This window comes from Lissotriton vulgaris, chromosome 6, assembly GCF_964263255.1.
Source record: "Lissotriton vulgaris chromosome 6, aLisVul1.2, whole genome shotgun sequence".
NCBI classification, from domain to species: Eukaryota; Metazoa; Chordata; class Amphibia; order Caudata; family Salamandridae; genus Lissotriton; species Lissotriton vulgaris.
Window position 1 is genome coordinate 505,167,006 of NC_141694.1, and position 19,293 is coordinate 505,186,298.

Below are 19,293 nucleotides of genomic sequence, written 5' to 3' on the forward strand. Positions count from 1 at the left end.
TTTTTAAAGCCCGGTACCATATATGACAAAACCCTTTTGCTATTAGCACAGGCTTTGCATCTTCCACAAGGGAAGAACCCTTTTAAATCACTGCCAAAGGATTTAGGTATGGGCTTAACTAGATGGCTGCTATTGAGAGATTCACTCAGGGCTTGCACTTTTTAAAAAAGCTATCAACGGACGTGCTGGAATGTCATCACCAATAATCGGATCTGCTTTCAGATTCCAATTCTTCCTCATTATAGTCCTCAATTCCTCCGCCCCATTAGAGAAAGTTGTCACCATCCTGAATTTGTTGTCTTTCTCTGATTTCCTTCCTTTTGTTTTCAAAAAGTTCCTGCCTGGGCATGGTCTTCACATTCTGTAGTGCTTCTCTCAAAGTGTTCTCCCTGTAACGGCGTGCACGGAATTTCTCCATGCACTCACCCGCAAATCTTTGGAAATCTATCTCTCTAGTGTTATTCCTTTTTATTCTGAGCAGCTCCCCATGAGGGATACTGCTGCTAAGTTTGGGTGGGTGACTGCTTGAGGCGCGAAGCACTGAATTACCCGCAGTGGGTTTGCGGTATAATCAAGTGCATAGCCTTTGCACTGACACAAAAACATCCAAATCTAGGAGGTTGACTGATGTGGCATTGATCTCTGCACTAAACTTCAGACTATAGTCATTATGATTTAGAACATCTATGAATTCCAATGCTGTCTCTTCATCCATTTGTCGTTGGCACCCGATCAGGCCACCTGCTCCTCCCACCAGCCAACAAGCATGTTTGCAGAGCTGGGGCAAAGCAGGTGCCCATCGCCGTGCCTGACATCTGTTTGTAATGTTGGTCCTAGTACAGAAAGATGTTATTCATGGGACAGAATTCTAGAAATTCCAGTAGCATATTGCTATGTTCATTCAACTTCATCGGACGATTTCTAAGGAAGGATTGTATTGCATTCATGCCATCCTTGTGTGCTATACAGGTATACAAGCTAGCTATGTCCATTACTATCAGGCAGTCTCCCTTTTGCCAATCCAACAGTTTAATATGTGTAAGGAATTCTTTCATAGCTTTGATATAGGATTTAAGAGACACCACAAACTCGGATCAAAAATAGTCTATATACACAGAAACATGTTCTAAAAGGCTACCTTGTGAGGAGACTATTGGTCTCCCAGGAGGTGAATTGCTATTCTTATGCACTTTCGGCAAATGGTCAAAACACAGAATATCAGGATTTAAGCGGAGCAAATAAAAATACTCAGATTCCAACATTCCTTTCTCATACCATTTACACAATAAAGAAAAGCATGCTGTGATACTTGCTGTGTAGTCATTTTTACTCACTGTCAGGTAACAAAAGGTGTCTGATAGTTGGCCAATAACCAACATGCCATGCTCCATTCCATGTGGAGTCTATGTCTATAAGTGAGACTTGCCTGCTTCTCTAGATGTTCACATGAGGATTGGAGCAGTTTCTTTCCCTCTCCCATGGTATACGCTTTGTCTAATCATGTGGTAGCACACCTTTTGAGGTGTGCTACTGTTGGTCCTTGTAACACCAGGTCCCATTCTAAGGTGTTCCCAATGACATTCCCACACCTCTAAGCACTACCTTCATTGCATCTCATTCCATAAATCTATGATGTGTGCTTTCCCAGTTGTAGTCAAAATAATCGGTCAGTGATTCCGTGATCATCCCCATATAGATGGGATGCATAAGGGACTAAGCTTTCATGCACCACAACGGGACTTCGGGCAATTGCCTAATCATTGAGTATTTCAGAAGGAGGGATGATTGGTCTGAAATATATCTAGCTAGATAAGTTGGCTCCTCATCCATGGATATGCTTCTGCCTATGTGAGGAAGTAATCCATCCTACTATATATATGTGCTGCCGGCGTATAGCAAGTGTGCACACAAGTGTGTAGTTGTTGACCCCTCCAAATGTCTATGATGCCTGCCTCTTGCATCAGCTGTTTCTGGTGTTTGTCAGCTTCGGCTTGATACCATGCCTTGGGGGAAGATGGTCCAAATCCCTGTCAAGCCCACAATTACAGTACCCAGCCATGATCAGTTGAGTGGGAAGGAATTTCTGTGTCAATCCTAGCATGTCACCATAAAAGGTCCCTTCATCAATATTGGGAGCATAGACATTGACTAGACAAAACTTGTGTCCATCCACTGTCCCATGAAGGATAACCTACTGTCCCTCTGGATCCACCCACACCTGTAGTTTCTGAAAAGAAACTCCTGGGCTCACCCATATGAGAGTTCCTCTTGTGGAGGCAGAGTATGAGGTAGCATGAATATAGCCTCAACATTTATGCTCCAGCGCTGGAATGGAGTCACCCCAGAGATGCATTTCCTTAGGAACTCAATCAATATGCGGTATCATTTGAGGAACGTGTATACTCTATGGCATGTGTCAGGTTTGTTTAGACCTACAACGTTGCATGTGAGGAACTTGTATGCTTGTCCCACACCTACCATGACCCCATACAGAGAATGCTATGGCCCTCCTACCAGGCCATATTGTGAGTAGTAATGTAGTATAAGAGTTATAAGCAGCCTGAGCACGACCAGTTAAACAAAGAAACCAAAAAACCATTATAATTTGAATGCCCCGATTCCCTCCAGGAAAGGTTCCATAGAGGGACCCTCCATGCATTCCCGAAAACCCACTAATCTTATACAATTGCATTAGGAATGCCACTCAGCTGCTTCCAAACATTCCTCCGCATGCGTAGCACTATATTTTTCACCCCAACTGTGGCTTTCAATGTTTTAACCGGAGGTTTCAAAGCATCTACATTGTCCTCCACTGCTGTGGTGTGGTCTGCAACTTTGAGGATGTCTAGGAGCAGGTGGTTGATATTGCTAGCCGTAGTATCCATCTTCCCTATTGATGCAACCTGAGAGCCCTGTATCGCTGCTAGGAGTTTCGCTGTGGTTGACCTCCGGTTCTTGCAACAGCCTAAAACTGATGTCATCTTAGAAATGTGCTGACTTTAGTATTATGTTCATTTAGTTCCTCTCACCCCATGTTAGATCATTTCCATTTAGAGTAATAAAAGGATTGAACTGCATCAAATAAATGGTGATGTAGACTTATAATGTTGCTTTAATTTTAACTCAATATATATTTTCACATTTGCTGACTAGTCTTTGTTTCTGCGCTGAAACTAACAATGCACCTTTTACCTTATGCAAGAGCTTCTCATGGGAACTTTTCTTCATGTAACAATTGTACAAAAGGACTGTATCAATACAGACGACGAGAGTGCAGACTGTTGGACTCAGAAGAAGGTGCATTGTATGACTAACAACTGTTCTAGTTGGACATCGAGGCAAGGCATCATTATAAATTGATACATATATTCAAAAGTTATACTAACGAGTATTTCTAGCTACTTCACACTCACACACCTTTACTTTCCCTCCTACCTGTCTGGTAGTCTTGCTGCTGGATTTTCACCTTTGTCCGAGACTCTTCTTCATGGAGACTTGAATCCTTATATCTTTGAGGTGATTTCTTTAATAATTTTGTGATCTATGCTACTACACAGATCACTACTTTGAACAGTTGTTACTTCAGCAGATGGGAATTCGGCTAAGTGTCCAGAACAAGTCTTGTCCTTTTATTTAGATATTTGAGATGCTAACCATATTAAATAAAGCCTTTAAAAACTACATCTCATAATTGACTCAATGTAATTCTAAATGCCCATGCTATTTGATGACTTTATTTTGTAGGCGGCTCTAATTTTGAGCATGGTGGAAAAGGCCCATCAACCTCTCCAGAGCCTGGAGAATTCCCCATAGTGCTATTTTGTTAAAGGGTGTAATTTAAGGTCTGAACCATCAAGGAGAGTCTGTATGGGCTCCAGCAGTAGTTGATGCATTTACTCTAGTAGGAGCCATCAAAACCTGTGTTGTGGTTCCTGAAGACTAGCGTTTTTTAAAAAGGTACAGCTGGCCCAATAGTAACCAGAACAGTAATTGCATTTGCAGTATTAGAAACATTAGAGGAGCACAAATTCCTTAACTCTCTCCCATAGGGTTGTGGCTCATATTCACTGGGGTGGTGGCTCCTTCTGAGCTGGCAACTGTAACAATGCCATTCATTTCTGCAGTTTGAATCTCATTATAAGGTGATGGATGGGTTGACAACAACACATCCAAAACGTTATCACTAGAATCGCCATCACTATCTTCGTATGTACCCTCTGCACTCTCTAACTTATCTTCCTTTTTTCTTTTCTCTTGCAGAGGTTCCTCGCTTGCCAATGCAGAGTATAACCTGGCTCCCTCAATCATGTTAGTTTTGAACCATTGATGTTCTGCATCCAATCTAGCTTCAGCAGAAGTACGTACTGCCTTCTTGACTCTACCCTCATATTTCTCTTTCTCTTTGCCATATGCAACATCCTACCAAGCTTTAAGTGCCTTGAACTGTGCGGGTCTAGGAGGAGGGTTCATCTTGTACAATAACCTTGTCAGATTTTCAATAATTCAACCTCTTTCTCTGTTGTCTAATGCCATTGACTCAAACAAATGCACATCTGGAGCCCACTTTTCTGGCCTTATAATGACCTGCTGAGTCTTTTGGGGGCGCCTCTTCTCCATTTCTAACAGGAACTCTCTCATCTTTCCTAAACAGATATTGTATATCTTTGAAAAACCTAATTTTCCAGCAATAATATCAACAATCACAGTAGACATTTTGTCTTGAACCAGGAAATAATTTCTTTATTCACAGTTCTTGTTTGGCGCTAACAACCAATCCCAGTGTGACACTCAGTGACCTTTTAACCAATAATAGCGAGACACAATCACCAACTAACCCTTCTCAAAGTGCTCAGTATGACAGGTTCTCACAGCGGTTCACCCTCCTTTACAATTTTCACAAGCACTCTTTTCTTAGCACTGATTCACGCACAACAAAATGCAAAGCAATTTCAACAAATACCTTTAGTCTTCTCCACTAAATATATCAAAGTATTCAATCACATAAGAAATGCTTCAACAAACAACTTTAGTCTGCTCCACTAAAGATATCAAAGTATTCAATCACATAAGAAATTGTTCGGAACAACTCTTTCCGACCAATTCAGACATTTCCTCGAGTGAAACATTGACCAGCGAGAATGTGTACAAAATGTGTATTTTTCTTTTATGCAGTTTTATTTTGTGCAGACTTGACCTGATGATATTGAAGTGCTCATTTTGATGTAATTAATGGTGCATTTTCTGAGCCATTTTTTACTATTTTATACTTAGTTTCAGGTTCTAATGCCATACTAGTTTCTAAAGTAATATGTACAAAAGAAGCTTGGATGACATCATCAGTGATGTCATCAATGATGTTATTAAGATTTCTTCAGTAATGTAATAAGTGATGTCATAGAGCATGGCATGAGTGATATAATATTTGAGGTCATAAGCAGTGCATTGCGTGGATGCAAGTTATGGTTAGCACTGCTAACCATAACTGGTGAAAATCTGTGTTTTTTTTAGTTCAAGGTGTTAATGTTCTCAATCATGCCTAACTATAACTTTATTTTCACCTTTTTTTTTTGGGAATTTCTTGTTTTAGTGTAAAGTATTTGTTATATACAATAGATAAAGCCAACACCGTAATTGACCCCAGGGACTCCAGCCGCCTACTTTTACCATCGCGAATCACATTTGAAATGCCATTATTGTTGGCAAAAATGTGCATTGCATGGGTGCGAGTTATAATTACTCTAGGCCGCAAGTTATAGTTACTTGAGATAACAATAACTGATGAATTTAATGTTTTTTTTTTTAGTTTTAAATGGTAAGATTTACATAACATTTTCACCTAACTATAACATCTCTTTAGCATTTGTTTTTTTCATTGAATTTCTGGGAAGTTTTTAACGTAAAGTAAGATGTCCTTCACAGGGAGGTTCAGATGCAGGGCCTGACCTGGCATTGGCCATTGTGCTATCCCTGTCAAAGCTTGGTAACCCCGGCCCCCTCCTCCTTGCTCTCCATTGTCAAAGAACATGCCAATGTCCTCTCATTCCAGCCCTTATTGGCCATTATTTTGCCTCTGCCCTTCCTGCCTGCATTGCATGCTTAGCTTACTGCCCGTACCTATGTTCTTCCTGCCTTCTTTTGTCTAAGTCCATGCATTTGCCTCCTCCCTTCTGCCATGCAAGGTCCAATGTGCTGCCACTGCACTCCAATCAGCTTGCTTCCCTTGCCCACTCCTACTGGCCCCCTATTTCCGTGTCACTGTGCTTAGTTTGCTGCCCCAACCCTGCTTCTTCCTGCCCTCTGATGTCTTTGTGTTTGCCCCTACTCCCTCTCTTTTACTCAACATGTTCCATGGATCAGCAACTGCCTTTCCTGTCCACTCTAAGTATTCAGTTGAGCTACCACTGACCCTCCTGCCTGCCCAGCATGGTCAGATGGTTACCACCTGTCCTTGCTCCCTCCACCCTGCCTTCCATTGTCTGAGTTTCATGCCCCTATGCCTTCCCTCCTGCCTTCCACAGTCCATTTTGTTGCCACTCCATTCTAACCTCTATGCTCTGTTGTGTTGAAACTGCTCTGCCTACCCATTTGCATTGTCTATTATGAAGCGTCTACCACCTTCCAGTACCCTCTGTTGTTTGTGTACAGCCCCTAGCCCTATTTTCTGCCATCCATGGTCTTTAGTGCATGTCCCTTCCCTCTTGGCCACTATATCCCACTAATCCTCCCATCTTCTATGCAAGGTATTTTGTGATGTTACTGCCCCTCCCACCAACCCTGTGTGGTTAGCTTGCTGCCTTGACCCGCCATCCTCCCTCTGTTGTCCATATGTATGCTCGTATTGGCTCTCTGTTGTCCTCCATGATGTGTTGTGCTTCCTGTTCCCATCCTTTCTACCTACCCTGCATGGCAAGTTTGCTGCCTCAGCACTGCCATTTTGCCCCCTGGCATCCGTTGCCCTTGTTTGGACCCCTATCCCCTCCACCAGTCTTTCATGGTCCCTTGGCATGCCTCTGCCTCTTACCTCTGGTCTGCCATTGTCTGTTGTGATGGAATTGCTCCTTCTATCAACCCTGTAGGGTCAGGTTACTGCCCTAGCCTTCTTCCACCCTGACCTCTGTTGTCCATGTGCATTACCCTGTTCCCTTCCTATTGCTTTTCATGGTCCATTTTGCTGCACAGCCCCCCTGACTTGTTCTGTGTGCGGTGTTGTGCTGCCACAACTCATGGCGCTTGCCTGATAAGGCCAGCGTGGTGCTCCTACCATCTCCCTCTTGCCCTCTCTTGGCCAAGCCTGTCTTACTACCCTATTCATCCTGCTCTCCGTGGACCATTGTTACATAAACAACAACATTTCAGACTTGGTAGAAGGGAGATTTTGAAAAGTAAACTGGGGGAATTGAGTTTCCCCACTGATGTACATTGAAAAACAGGAGATTTTAGGAAAGATATAGTTAAATAAAGCCATTTTGGACTTTAAAAAATGTGGAGTCTGCTGCCTGAATTTGGTCTGCTCTCATGTATGGTTGTACTGCCACTGTCTCTTTTTCCTGTCCTGTATAGATTGCTTTCCTGCCCCTGCCCCAGCTCCCCTTTCCCTGCCCTCAATGGTCTGTTGTGCTGCCACTGTCCCGTCTGCCTGCCCATCATGGTCAACTTGCTGCCTCTGCCCCAAATTCCCCGCCCTCTATTGTCCGAGTTTGTGCCCCTAACGTCTGCGTACACATAGTGTTCTAATGATTACCTAAATTGCTAATTACTATATTTATTACAAAATTATGGCATGCCTGAGGTCATCTTGATGTAATTAAAGCTGTAATACCTGAAGCATTTCCTTTAGAAATTTTGAACTTGAAGGGTCTTTCTCCCATAGATATTATGGTCAGTATTCTCAAAAAACTAAAATGAGGACCCATTTTCTAAGTTCTAAAATAGCGACAAAACTCTTAAATTGTTTGCTATTTTCATGTTGTTTTATCCAGTTGAACATTTGCATATTTTTTGCGCATAGGGGAGAAGATGTGGCGTTATGGCTAGAGCTGCCGACTTTGCGAATGTGGAATGAGGTTCAAGTTTCAGCGTCGGCCCAACATCTTGTGATTCTTGGCAAATCACTTATTCCCCTCTGCCTAAAAGCAGAATGAGTTTTTCCTTGTGTATGGTAACTGATGCTCATGTGCAGCTCTCCAATATCTTCAGGACAAGTCCATGCTATATAAAACTGAAAAAAAAAAATATTCGTTTTGCACACTTCCGTCTTCATGTTCTGCACACTTCTGTCATTGGACTACATTTGGGTGATATTTGAGCTACATTTGGGCTCTTTTTTCTTTGTTGGCCATCTTGGGGGACCTTTTTTTATGAAACTCTCTTATTTTGTAATTTACAGTAGTATCCTTATTAGGAAATGCATTCAGTTTTCCACTTCAATTTCATCCTTTTGAAATAAAAACAGAATGTAAGCACTCTAGTTTCTCATTAGAGCACTGTGGTAACCTGCTTTTGATCACCAGCAACACCACAAGTTAACCGTCAGTCTGCTGCTGCTGTTGTTGAAAGTGCATGTTTCAGTCTGCATGTTGGAGTGTTTTAATTAAATAGCTGTGAAAGATATTTGAACACTCAATTATATTGTGTCTAATTGTGCTTTCTACAGCGCTAAGCATAATTTCTATGACAAAAGGAACATCCATTTTTTTCCATTGTAAATTAAATGTTTTACATGTAACCAGTTTAGTCATTCAAGATGGCTTCCAGACTGTCACATTTTTGTCATAATTAAGACTGTTAGTGCTCTAGTTGTTCTTTAGAGCACTGGGGGGGGGGGGGACAGTAGAACACAGGGTAATCAACTGACATGCTGTTGCTGTTGGAAGTACATGATTTATTGAGGATGTCAGATTTCATTCTCACTTGGCTGAAAAGGATAGTGTGAATTACAGAACATATTCTCTCTTTTTAGCTTCTTGAGCACCTTCCAAACATATATGAGAAAATCATGAGAGAAAAAGTTTTTCTCAAACATGATTCATAAACTCCCAGCCAAGGGTCAGCATTTTTCACTGGGTAAAATCACCTAAAAACACATCACAATTCCTAAAAGTAGTATGGTGCCATCAACAAGTGATTTATATAGTAAATAAAATCTGTTAGACATGCTATTTTGTGTGATCCTTGAAACCTGGCATTCCCTACAATGCATTTCAATGGGATGGGGACCATGCCCCAGAGTGCTAGAGAGAAGCACAATTTAGACTGCACCCTTACATGTCACAGATAGGCAATTATATATGTGCACCTGATATTATATTTACTGTGTGCAATAATTTTATTAACAGGAGTGAAGCATTTAAACACATGACTGAAATTATTAACTTTGGAAACTAGAGATTTATATACATGTGTGCACTAAAATTTAGTTTATACATGACTCAAGTATTTTTTTAACGTTTTATACGTACAAGTTATATTGCATATGTAATATGCATTCTTTTGCTCAAGTTTTGCAGTTCATTTAAAGTTACATCTGTGCATGTGTAATCATGTATTTGAATTGCACATTAAATGCTCATTTAAGTTAGCCTGAGTGCAGGCTTCAGTTGGATTGTATTTTGTTTTGCCAGAATGCTTTTCCCTTGCAGGTTATTTATCAGGATTTACGTTAGCTAGTGAAAGGTTGATTATCTGTATTAGATTGCCATGGGAGAATGGTCGAAATAAGCTTTCTATTCACTGTGTACCAGCATGGTAAGATGTTCAATGTTGAGAACGGCAGCCTTAGCCAGATGTGTTGGGAATTCAGAGCAATGTTACAGAAACATGTGAATAGAGCTCTGATTGGATAATGGTGGTGTGAACAGAGAAAACATGGCTTAATCCCATGTTTCTTTTATATTAGTGCTCATGTGGTTTGTTTTGCAGTGTTATTGGAGTAAGGCAAGAGAAGTGATCCCCTTTATACTTTGAGAGGTACAGACTTCTCTGCTTGTCTTATTCTTGCAAGTGTAAAGCTTTATGCTAAACACTTATTTCCTTTTCTTTTGGAATTCTATTGAAGTCTAATAGCGCTGACACCTACCTATCTTATTGCTCATGAATTAGAAACCCCCAACAGATGATTCTACATTTGACCCATGTTAGTGTAGAGAAGGGAGATTACTTTAAGAAAAACCGTTTCACTTTTATTCGCTATTGTATGCTTGTGGCTGTCACAATTATGTATCTCACTTTATTGCATCTCAACCAACTGAGATATTTTTCTTTGCCTATCGTACTAATGTTCCTATTGACTCTGCATATAGTTTGAGTATTGACTGGATTGATTGGTAATCCAAATACAAGCCTTTAATCATATTCTTTGATTCCTAGTCCTCATGTGGAGTCACATAGGTTTCACAGGATAAATTATATTGTTGATGTTTTCTCTCTTTCAATGCTTCATGTCAGCAACAAAGGTCCAGAAAGTCTTGAGTAAAATCGTAGTTGACTTGCCTTAGAGATCACGGGTTGTAGGGCCCAGAACACTCCAGCAAGATGATAGCAGTGGATGGATAGCTTCTGAAGCAAAGGGAGTTTGGGTATATTTTGTAGAAATTCTAGACCTGCCCAAACGCAGCCCTAACCCTTCTTTGATGTTCTTTGGAGTGCATGAATGAAAATTCCTTCACACCTAAGAACACCCATGAACTTGATACTGAGCAAAACACTTTAGAACTTAGCGAATAGTATGACATGCTACAGAAGGGCATCCTAATCCCCTCAAAATTTCTCATCCAGGGCTTGAAGAAATATCATAGCAGGAATACTACGAATTGGGACCAGCGGGTATTGCGGATACAAGGGCCCTACGTTTTTTTGTGGACATGCATCCAAGACATGTGAGGACGTTTAATAAGGCTGGCAGTGAGACTCCTCTGACTCTCGTAGTTGTTAGTTGGAAGGTACCAGAGGCCAATAGGTGCAGCACAGCCAGCAGCTTTGTCTGCGGAAGCATGTTGATTGTCCGCTGTGTTGGTACCGTCAGACTGTGAGCAATGTGGCAGTGTGCACCAACTTGAGAATGGGGCAATAATTCTTTCTTCACTTGTGCTGCGCTAAAGTGCCAATTACTCAGAGATAAGTCCCCACTGTTGGGTTCTAGGGTGACTCTAAAACGAGTCCTTGTGTTTATTAGAAATTTGTTGTAGCTACTTGCAAATCACAAGAAAAAAGATGAAAAAACAAGAAAAGTGGGCACGGTACAAACAACCTGCTCAGGGGATCCCACAAAGACCCCCTGGCCAAAGAATTATTACTATTTGTTTTTTTTAAAAGCGGCTGGTTCACGAATACGGATGAAAAAAAAAATGATGGGGCGTATTCTCAAGGACTTATCGCTGAGTTATCGGCACTTTAGCCCATTCTCAACCTGGTGAAAACTGTCGATATCGCCAGTTTTCCAGTGATAGCTTCCACAAAAAACATCGCCACAAATGAGAGCGACAATTACTGCTAATATTATGCAGAGTAGGCATTCCCATGCAAAAAACCCACACAAACACTACTTCCCAAAAGCTTCTTCTGCGAAGTGATCCAAAAACAGGCTATACGCCACGTTAGCAGTAAGAATTTAACATCTACCTTTTACTGGTGTAAAGAAGGATGACTACCTACAGTATGAAAGGGAGCCCAGCTCAGAACCACATCTGAAGGCTAACACATGTCATAGAGCTACTGATCATGCAGCTCTGACACCCAAGAAGGCCACAACACCAACTGCCACCACCCCCAGGACCTCCCCCCCAGACCACCCCCCCTCCACTGCCACAGAGGCAGCGCAGAACAGGACAGCGGACCTTCCCAAAATGGCATGGCCCCTCAGCCACACAATAGCTGAATGTTTGGCGAGGTGGGAACCAAGTATGTGTGAAGGAGGCAAGTCACCCATCAATAACAATGCACACAATGCCAAGTGTAGCGGTGATGTGCTGGACTGACCTCACTATATTTAACAACAAGGGGTGGTGATGGACAGAGTTTCTGAATTAAGCAGAATACTCTCACCCAGTCAAGAGATCAGGGCTAGATCCAACACCGTTTTTTTAGCTCACTGCACCATCCCAGCTCAGAACCTGGCTATATGCAAATTAGTCTGTTCCTGTCCCAGTGCATGATGGGAACAGGGCAAACCAAACTACCAAGCCAATTCTTACACTGGGAAGGAAACAAGCTTCCGGGGACCGGTTTCTGGCATTTCAGCCGTCGTCGGCCCGGCTTGCTTGAATCCTGATGGTGCAATGAGCAAGGGACTCACATCTGAGTATACCCTTCCACGCTTATGGTGGACAAAATATTTAACAACAAGGGGTGGTGATGGACAGAGTTTCTGAATTAAGCAGAATATTCTCACCCAGTCAAGAGATCAGGGCTAGATCCAACACCGTTTTTTAGCTCACTGCACCATCCCAGCTCAGAACTTGGCTATAGGCAAATTAGTCTGTTCCTGTCCCAGTGCATGATGGGAACAGGGAAAACCAAACTACCAAGCCAATTCTTACACTGGGAAGGAAACAAGCTTCCGGGGACCGGTTTCTGGCATTTCAGACGTCGTCGGCCCGGCTTGTTTGAATCCTGATGGTGCAATCAGCAAGGGACTCACATCTGAGTATACCCTTCCACGCTTATGGTGGACAAAATATTTAACAACAAGGGGTGGTGATGGACAGAGTTTCTGAATTAAGCAGAATACTCTCACCCAGTCAAGAGATCAGGGCTAGATCCAACACCGTTTTTTAGCTCACTGCACCATCCCAGCTCAGAACCTGGCTATATGCAAATTAGTCTGTTCCTGTCCCAGTGCATGATGGGAACAGGGCAAACCAAACTACCAAGCCAATTCTTACACTGGGAAGGAAACTAGCTTCCGGGGACCAGTTTATGGCATTTCAGCCGTCGTCGGCCCGGCTTGCTTGAATCCTGATGGTGCAATGAGCAAGGGACTCACATCTGAGTATACCCTTCCACGCTTATGGTGGACAAAATATTTAACAACAAGGGGTGGTGATGGACAGAGTTTCTGAATTAATCAGAATACTCTCACCCAGTCAAGAGATCAGGGCTAGATCCAACACCGTTTTTTTAGCTCACTGCACCATGTATTCCATTCATATTTCATTGGTTGTTCCATTCGCCTACACTGCGGTCAGCAGGGCTCACAATTTGAATTCAGTCTTGATTTATTAATTGCAGAGTGAATTGTACTTTATATCCTCAGATTTTGGCAAGAGGTAGTGACTAAAAGCATTCCTCGATGTCTGTGCTGACTACTGCCTTCCATCTACACTGCAGATAGCAGGGCTCACAATTCAGATGAGTCGCAATTGCAGATGACAGAGTCCAGTAGGCAACAGACATTGCTCCTAGTGCGGCCCGCCAGCACCACACATCATCGCTGCTGCGCACACGCTGAATGCTTCTGATGCCACTAACTCAGTGCACCACAAGCCACCGCAACATGGCCTTATTGAGGCAGAATTCATTAGGCAAAAGACATTGCTCCCAGTATGGCCCGCGCGAACCACATATCAGCGCTGGCTGCGCACACGCTGAGTGCCACTGTTGCCACTAACTAAGTGCACCCCAAGTCAATACCAAGTGGTTGTGGGCCCTTGCTGACCGCTGCTTCCTGCCTACACTGCAGTCAGCAGGTCTCACACATATCCAGTCATATCCTGTCCTGCAAGGACACACCATCATCGCTTGCTGTGCACACGCTGATCTCTTCAGGTGCCACTAACTCTGTGCATCACAACTCATTGACACTTTGTGATTGACTTTCGTGCTGTTGACACCGGACGCAACAATGTCACCTAAGGCTGCAGGAATATCCCGATCGGACATTAACAATTTCTTTACATCAGTGCACCACAAGTCATGGACCCTTTACGAGACAAGATTTTGTATGTGATTTAAGATCTGTTGCCTCTACCTTAGTGCACAACAAGTCATGGACCCTTTATGATTGAATCTCTGTGTGTGATCCGATGATCACTGTTGTAGTTGCTTTCAGCACCAACCATTCCCTGGGGGTTGTCTTACACTCACCTCACACGCATCCAGCACAGACGTCACTGGACATGTGACCCTGGTAATAAAAAGGGGCAGAGCACAAGTGCCCGTAGCCAGTTGCACTATCTATCTACCTGTGTCCGTGTGTTAATTATGTATGCATGATGGCCCTGGGCCCTAACACATTACAGTGTGCTGTTGACTGCGAATGCAACCATGTTACCTCTGGCAGTGAGGAGCACCTTGGTTATATAACTTTGTCTGGGTCATTCTATGAGTACATGGGTAGAGACTGAATGATCAGAGTACTGCAAGGAGAGTGTATGGTGAATTTATACGTGTTTGGGGATTGTCAAAGCGATTGGATAAGTACATATGTTGGTGGAGCCTAACCCCAGAGCACGAGCTTGGCTCTAATTGGCTGCCAACCAGTGGCAACCCCAGCGGAGCATCAGGATTGAAAACCAAGCCTCGGGAGAGCCGACACTACGCATGAGCGTGAGTAGGCACCGCGCCGGTTCCTGAGCCACCTGTCTTCTTAGTTCTTTGCTATAGGATCCCCACAGCCTTTGCTCTAGTACCCTGGGTTCCCACACACTAAAATCTGGGCCACTGGCTACCGGGAATACCGCACGGATGCCTGGCAAACCGGGTCCAGGAGATTGGAATTCTCATTGTGGTATACTGCATTCTAATTCAGTGGGTACCCTCCCAGGTCATTAATCTCTGGATTAAGGAATTCTGACTGTTGGATCTCCAGAGTCCCTTCCACTGGACCCCTAAAACGAGCTGCTGGGTCTGTAGAGCACTGGTAATAAAAGGCCAAGAACGCTGTCTGCAAGATATTCTCAGCCCAACAGCTGGATCATTATATCGGATAGAATCTACGGAATTATGTAAGCATAAGTGGAGTGGGCAGAGACGGCGTACGCCAGTCAGGTGTGCAACTGGAGCCAAATTTCAGGGAAGGCTGATAAAAATTTCGGGGGGGGGGGCTAATTCTCCCAGTCATAGGCAGAGTGGAGATGCAGGGGCTCTAAGAAGGGGTGAAAACACAACAAAGCCTCATTTAAAAGTAAATGGTCTTTTAAAGACCTGTGAAGTACTCGGGTGCCGTGCTTAGAGCTGCGCACCCTGCTCGTTCACACTAAGTGGCCACGCTGAGAGCCGCGCACCCAGCACTTTCACACTAGGGGGCCGTGCTGAGTGCCACTCCAAACTTTTCTAAAAAAAAGGGTCCACTTCCATTCATTTATACTTGCCCCAAGGACCCCTTCCCCCGGGGCATGCCCAATTCTTGAATGTTTTATTAATCATTAGGAAGGGGGGCTGCATGGTCCTCCTTCCCATGTCCTCTTCTGGCTCCAGAGATTCCATTCCCCAGGGCCTGGCCTCTTCATTGGGGACTGTGGGGGGAGCCCCAATGCCCCTATGGTCACACCGGCTTCCTGCCTCCGGCGGGAACCGGCATTTTTTTTTGTATGTTCTTATATAGCGCTCGAATCACCGGGGAGGCATCTCAACGCTTGCCTTGGGAACCCGTCCTGGCTTTTTCCCTGTGAGATAGCCCCTAACGGGCATCCTCAAGGTGAAAGCCAGGCATCCCGCCGTGGGGGGCCGTTGTGGAGATTAAGAAAGCTTAATGCCCAGATTTGCAGAGTGTGAACCCATGATTAGGTCAGGCACTGAAGCAAGAATTATCGAGTCCGTGGACATTTGAGCTCAAGACCCTGCCATGTCGGGAATTGAACCCTGGTCCCGGGTCTGACCTCTGCTTCTGGGTCTGCCTGCTCTAACCAGTGAACCACATTTCTCCACTTGCATTGCATTGCTTTTGAGCAACATGCAGCTCCACTTGCCCAAAAACAATCCTGCTTTGCTTCATTGAAGTAAGACCAGGTTTTCCTGCTCTCGCTTCAATGAAGCAAAGCAAGGTTTGCTATGACAGGGCTGAAGTCATGCTCCCCCCCTGCCATAGCAAACAGCAATGTCCCGGGGGTGAGTACCCCAGGGCATTGCATGAGCTGGCCCCGGGAGCTGGCGGTCCACAGAGCCCTCAAGGGCTCCAGGAGGGGGGCTGCCCTGCCCCCTCCCTCTATTTTCAAAGCCCCGGGGAGGTGGTGGTCCCCAGGGCTTCAGGGGTACTTGAGGCCCCCTGCATATTCAATTTAAGCCCTGGGTGGTGGCAGTCCTCTGGGCTTAGGAGGGCCTCGAAGGCCCCCCTACCAGTTACAAAACAAGCCGTCCTCGTAGCAGTGCTCGGGGCTGTGGAAGGACCATGCACCCTCCCGCACCTAATTTACATACCCCAGGGAGGTGGCGGTCCCCGGGCCTGCAAGGGCATCAATATAATTATAGGATTGCCCCCAGGACCTGGCCCACCCTTCGCTTAGGTAAATGAAGTGGGGGAACCACCCAGCACTCATTCACTCTAGGGGGTCAGGTTGTTTCTACCCTGCCCCCTATCTTCTTTTTTAATCTTTTTTCTTTTGTTTTCTTGTGACTTGATTCTACTGAGTCACAAGATAGCAGCCAACACTTCCTGGTTTTGAGTGTTGGCAGCCAATCACAGTGAAGCATGTGGTTGTGGCAGCCAATCACAGCAAAGCTTGTGGTCTGGAGGGTGCTCGAACTCACCTTTGCCCAGATATCGAAAAAAAAATGTTTTATTTCTCAGCAACTGCTGAAAGGATTTACACCATTTAAAATAAAATCGCTTTCTAAATCAAGCACTACCTTTTTGCCAAATTCGGTGTAATTCCGTTCAGCAGTTCGGGCTGTATCCTTGGCTAAAGTTTCTTATGAGAAATTTATTTTTAGACTTTTATTTTTTGAATTTCTCAACAACTACTGAATGGATTTACATCATTTAAAAAAAAGGTCGCTTTCTGAAACAAGCGCTATCTTTTTGCCAAATGTGGGGTAATTCTGTGCAGCAGTTCGGGCTGTAGCCTGTAATAACATTTCCTAAGGGAATTCACATGAAGAAAACACTTTTTTGGACCCCCTTTTTTACCCAGCTTCTGCTTGACGAATCACCCCCAAACCTTTTGGGATAGGAGCTAATCTGGATAGACCTTTTTTTTGGGAGAATTTCAAACAACGCCAAAGTTATGTCACTGACCATGTCATGAATGATGTAATATGTGACATCATCAGCAGTGGATTGCGTGTGCGCGATATATAGTTAGCGCTTATAGTTAGCTAACTATATATGGAATTTCAATGGTTTTATGCGAGTAAAATAAGGTTTTGTAAATGCTAATTCCTAACTATATATGGCCTATAACCTATGGTTTTTTCATTGAATTTTCAAGGTTTTGTAAATGCAAATTCCTAACTATATATCCACTATAACCTATGGTTTTTTCTGTGAATTTCATTGGTTTTTTAATAGCAAATATGAAAAGCTTTAAAATGTCAAGTACGTGATAGATAAAAACATTTTCGTATTTATGCACGCTGATGTGCTTTGAACGCTGCCCCCCCCCCTCCCCTCTTTTGCCTTAGTAGTACTCTCTCTTTGCAGATACTGAAGGGTAGTTAACGCAGGCCTTTACCCCCGTTGTAATCCGTCGTGCCTCCTTGTCTCTCCATTTGATTGATTGTTGTCCAAGCATTTACTGTTTTAGAATTGGTTCTCTTTGGATCATTCTCTATTTACAAACAAGCACAAAGTCGCAATACTCTGTTTATTCTTTGCAGATAGTGAAAAATCGTGTAAAAAAATAAAAGTAATCGAGCAAAATCAGTAGGCCACTAATTGGATCTCTTTTTGACCTCGCTAAAATAGAAATATTAGGGACAACCCTTCTTGAGAAATACGAAAATAGTGACATGAACTGAGCTCCACACCATGAGGGCTGCAAGACAGCTCGGCTCCATCACCCATCCCGCACAAAATAATGACAAACCCTATGCAAATATTAAAAATATAGACAACACACCAGCAAAGAAACAGGGTAAAACATTTTATTAAAAAACTATTTACATAACGTTGGTTTATAAGATGATGTCAGTAGTGGACCGATGTGTGAATAGATCGAAAACAGCACAAGGCTCCAAGATCCGGATAGCAAGCTCCTGGATGTTGGGTGCCATAGTTTAGAGTTCTGAATTTCAGCCTTTTTCAATGCCTGTGCTTTGTTGAATCAAAATGGCGGCTTGACACAAAGCTGACTCAAGCGTTGTTACTGATGCTATGCAGACCAAAACTGGTTTTCAGTTTGTACATTTTTCTAGATTTTTCAATCCAAGTTTGGTTGACTTTGTAGAACGATGGCTTCAGATTTTCAACATACGGTGTGGTGGCGCTGACTGGGAGGGGGCGCTTCGCTCCTGCCCCCTCCCCAAGTAAGATTTTCATACGTGAAAGTACGTTAATGGTTTTGGTCCCCGAGATGCTTCGATGTCACTACCATTCTCAAATAGCATAAGTTCTGGATGTTGGGTGCCATAGTTAAGAGTTCTGAGCAGCGCTTGTAACACTGTCTGAAGCTTATTTCCACCTACTGCAGCTTCACTATTCTCAAAGTAAGTGAGTGTCGTTTGTGGACCTGACTGCATTAGAAAACAATGTGATATGTTACCTTCCTAAACAGCTTGACGGAGGCCCCTGAGGGGCGGTGTGATGGCCATGGACTCGGAGAAGACGCTTGGCTCCGACACCCTCCCCAAGTCTTATAGCACTGGTGTAGCCTGAGATCGCCCCCGACATAGGCGGCCGGCTCCCGGGGTCCGGCGGTACTTTTTGCCTTTTGATGACTCTTCAATTCTGGACCTTGTCCCACAATCCGTTTGACCTGAAGACAAGCTGTAGTGAGGCGCCCCTTTATCGTTTTAGTTGCCATTCCGCCCGCTTTTGCTACACTGTGCCTCTTCCGCCATTCAGCTCTTTTCCGCCCGCTCTTGCGACTACAGCGTCTCGCTCACCATGTAGTTGAGATGCGCCCGCTCTTGCGCTGCAGCGATAGGCGGCTGCCACAGGACTCTCAAAATGGCGGCCGTCTCTTCGGTTTTGGGCCTGGTCCACTAAAATGGCCCTGGGACACCTTGGAACTCGGACGCTTGTCTGCTAGGGCTTGGGTCCCATTCTCGAAAAGCGTCCCCTCAGCCGTGAAGATTCTACAAAAGTCTTGGGGGCCTCCGACTCCCGCAGGCTTCTGGTGGGGAACGGCTGCCATGATTGCTCGTGGAATGGCCACGACGGAGCTACGAGATGGTAGTGGTCTCATGCTGACGCCAGCTTTA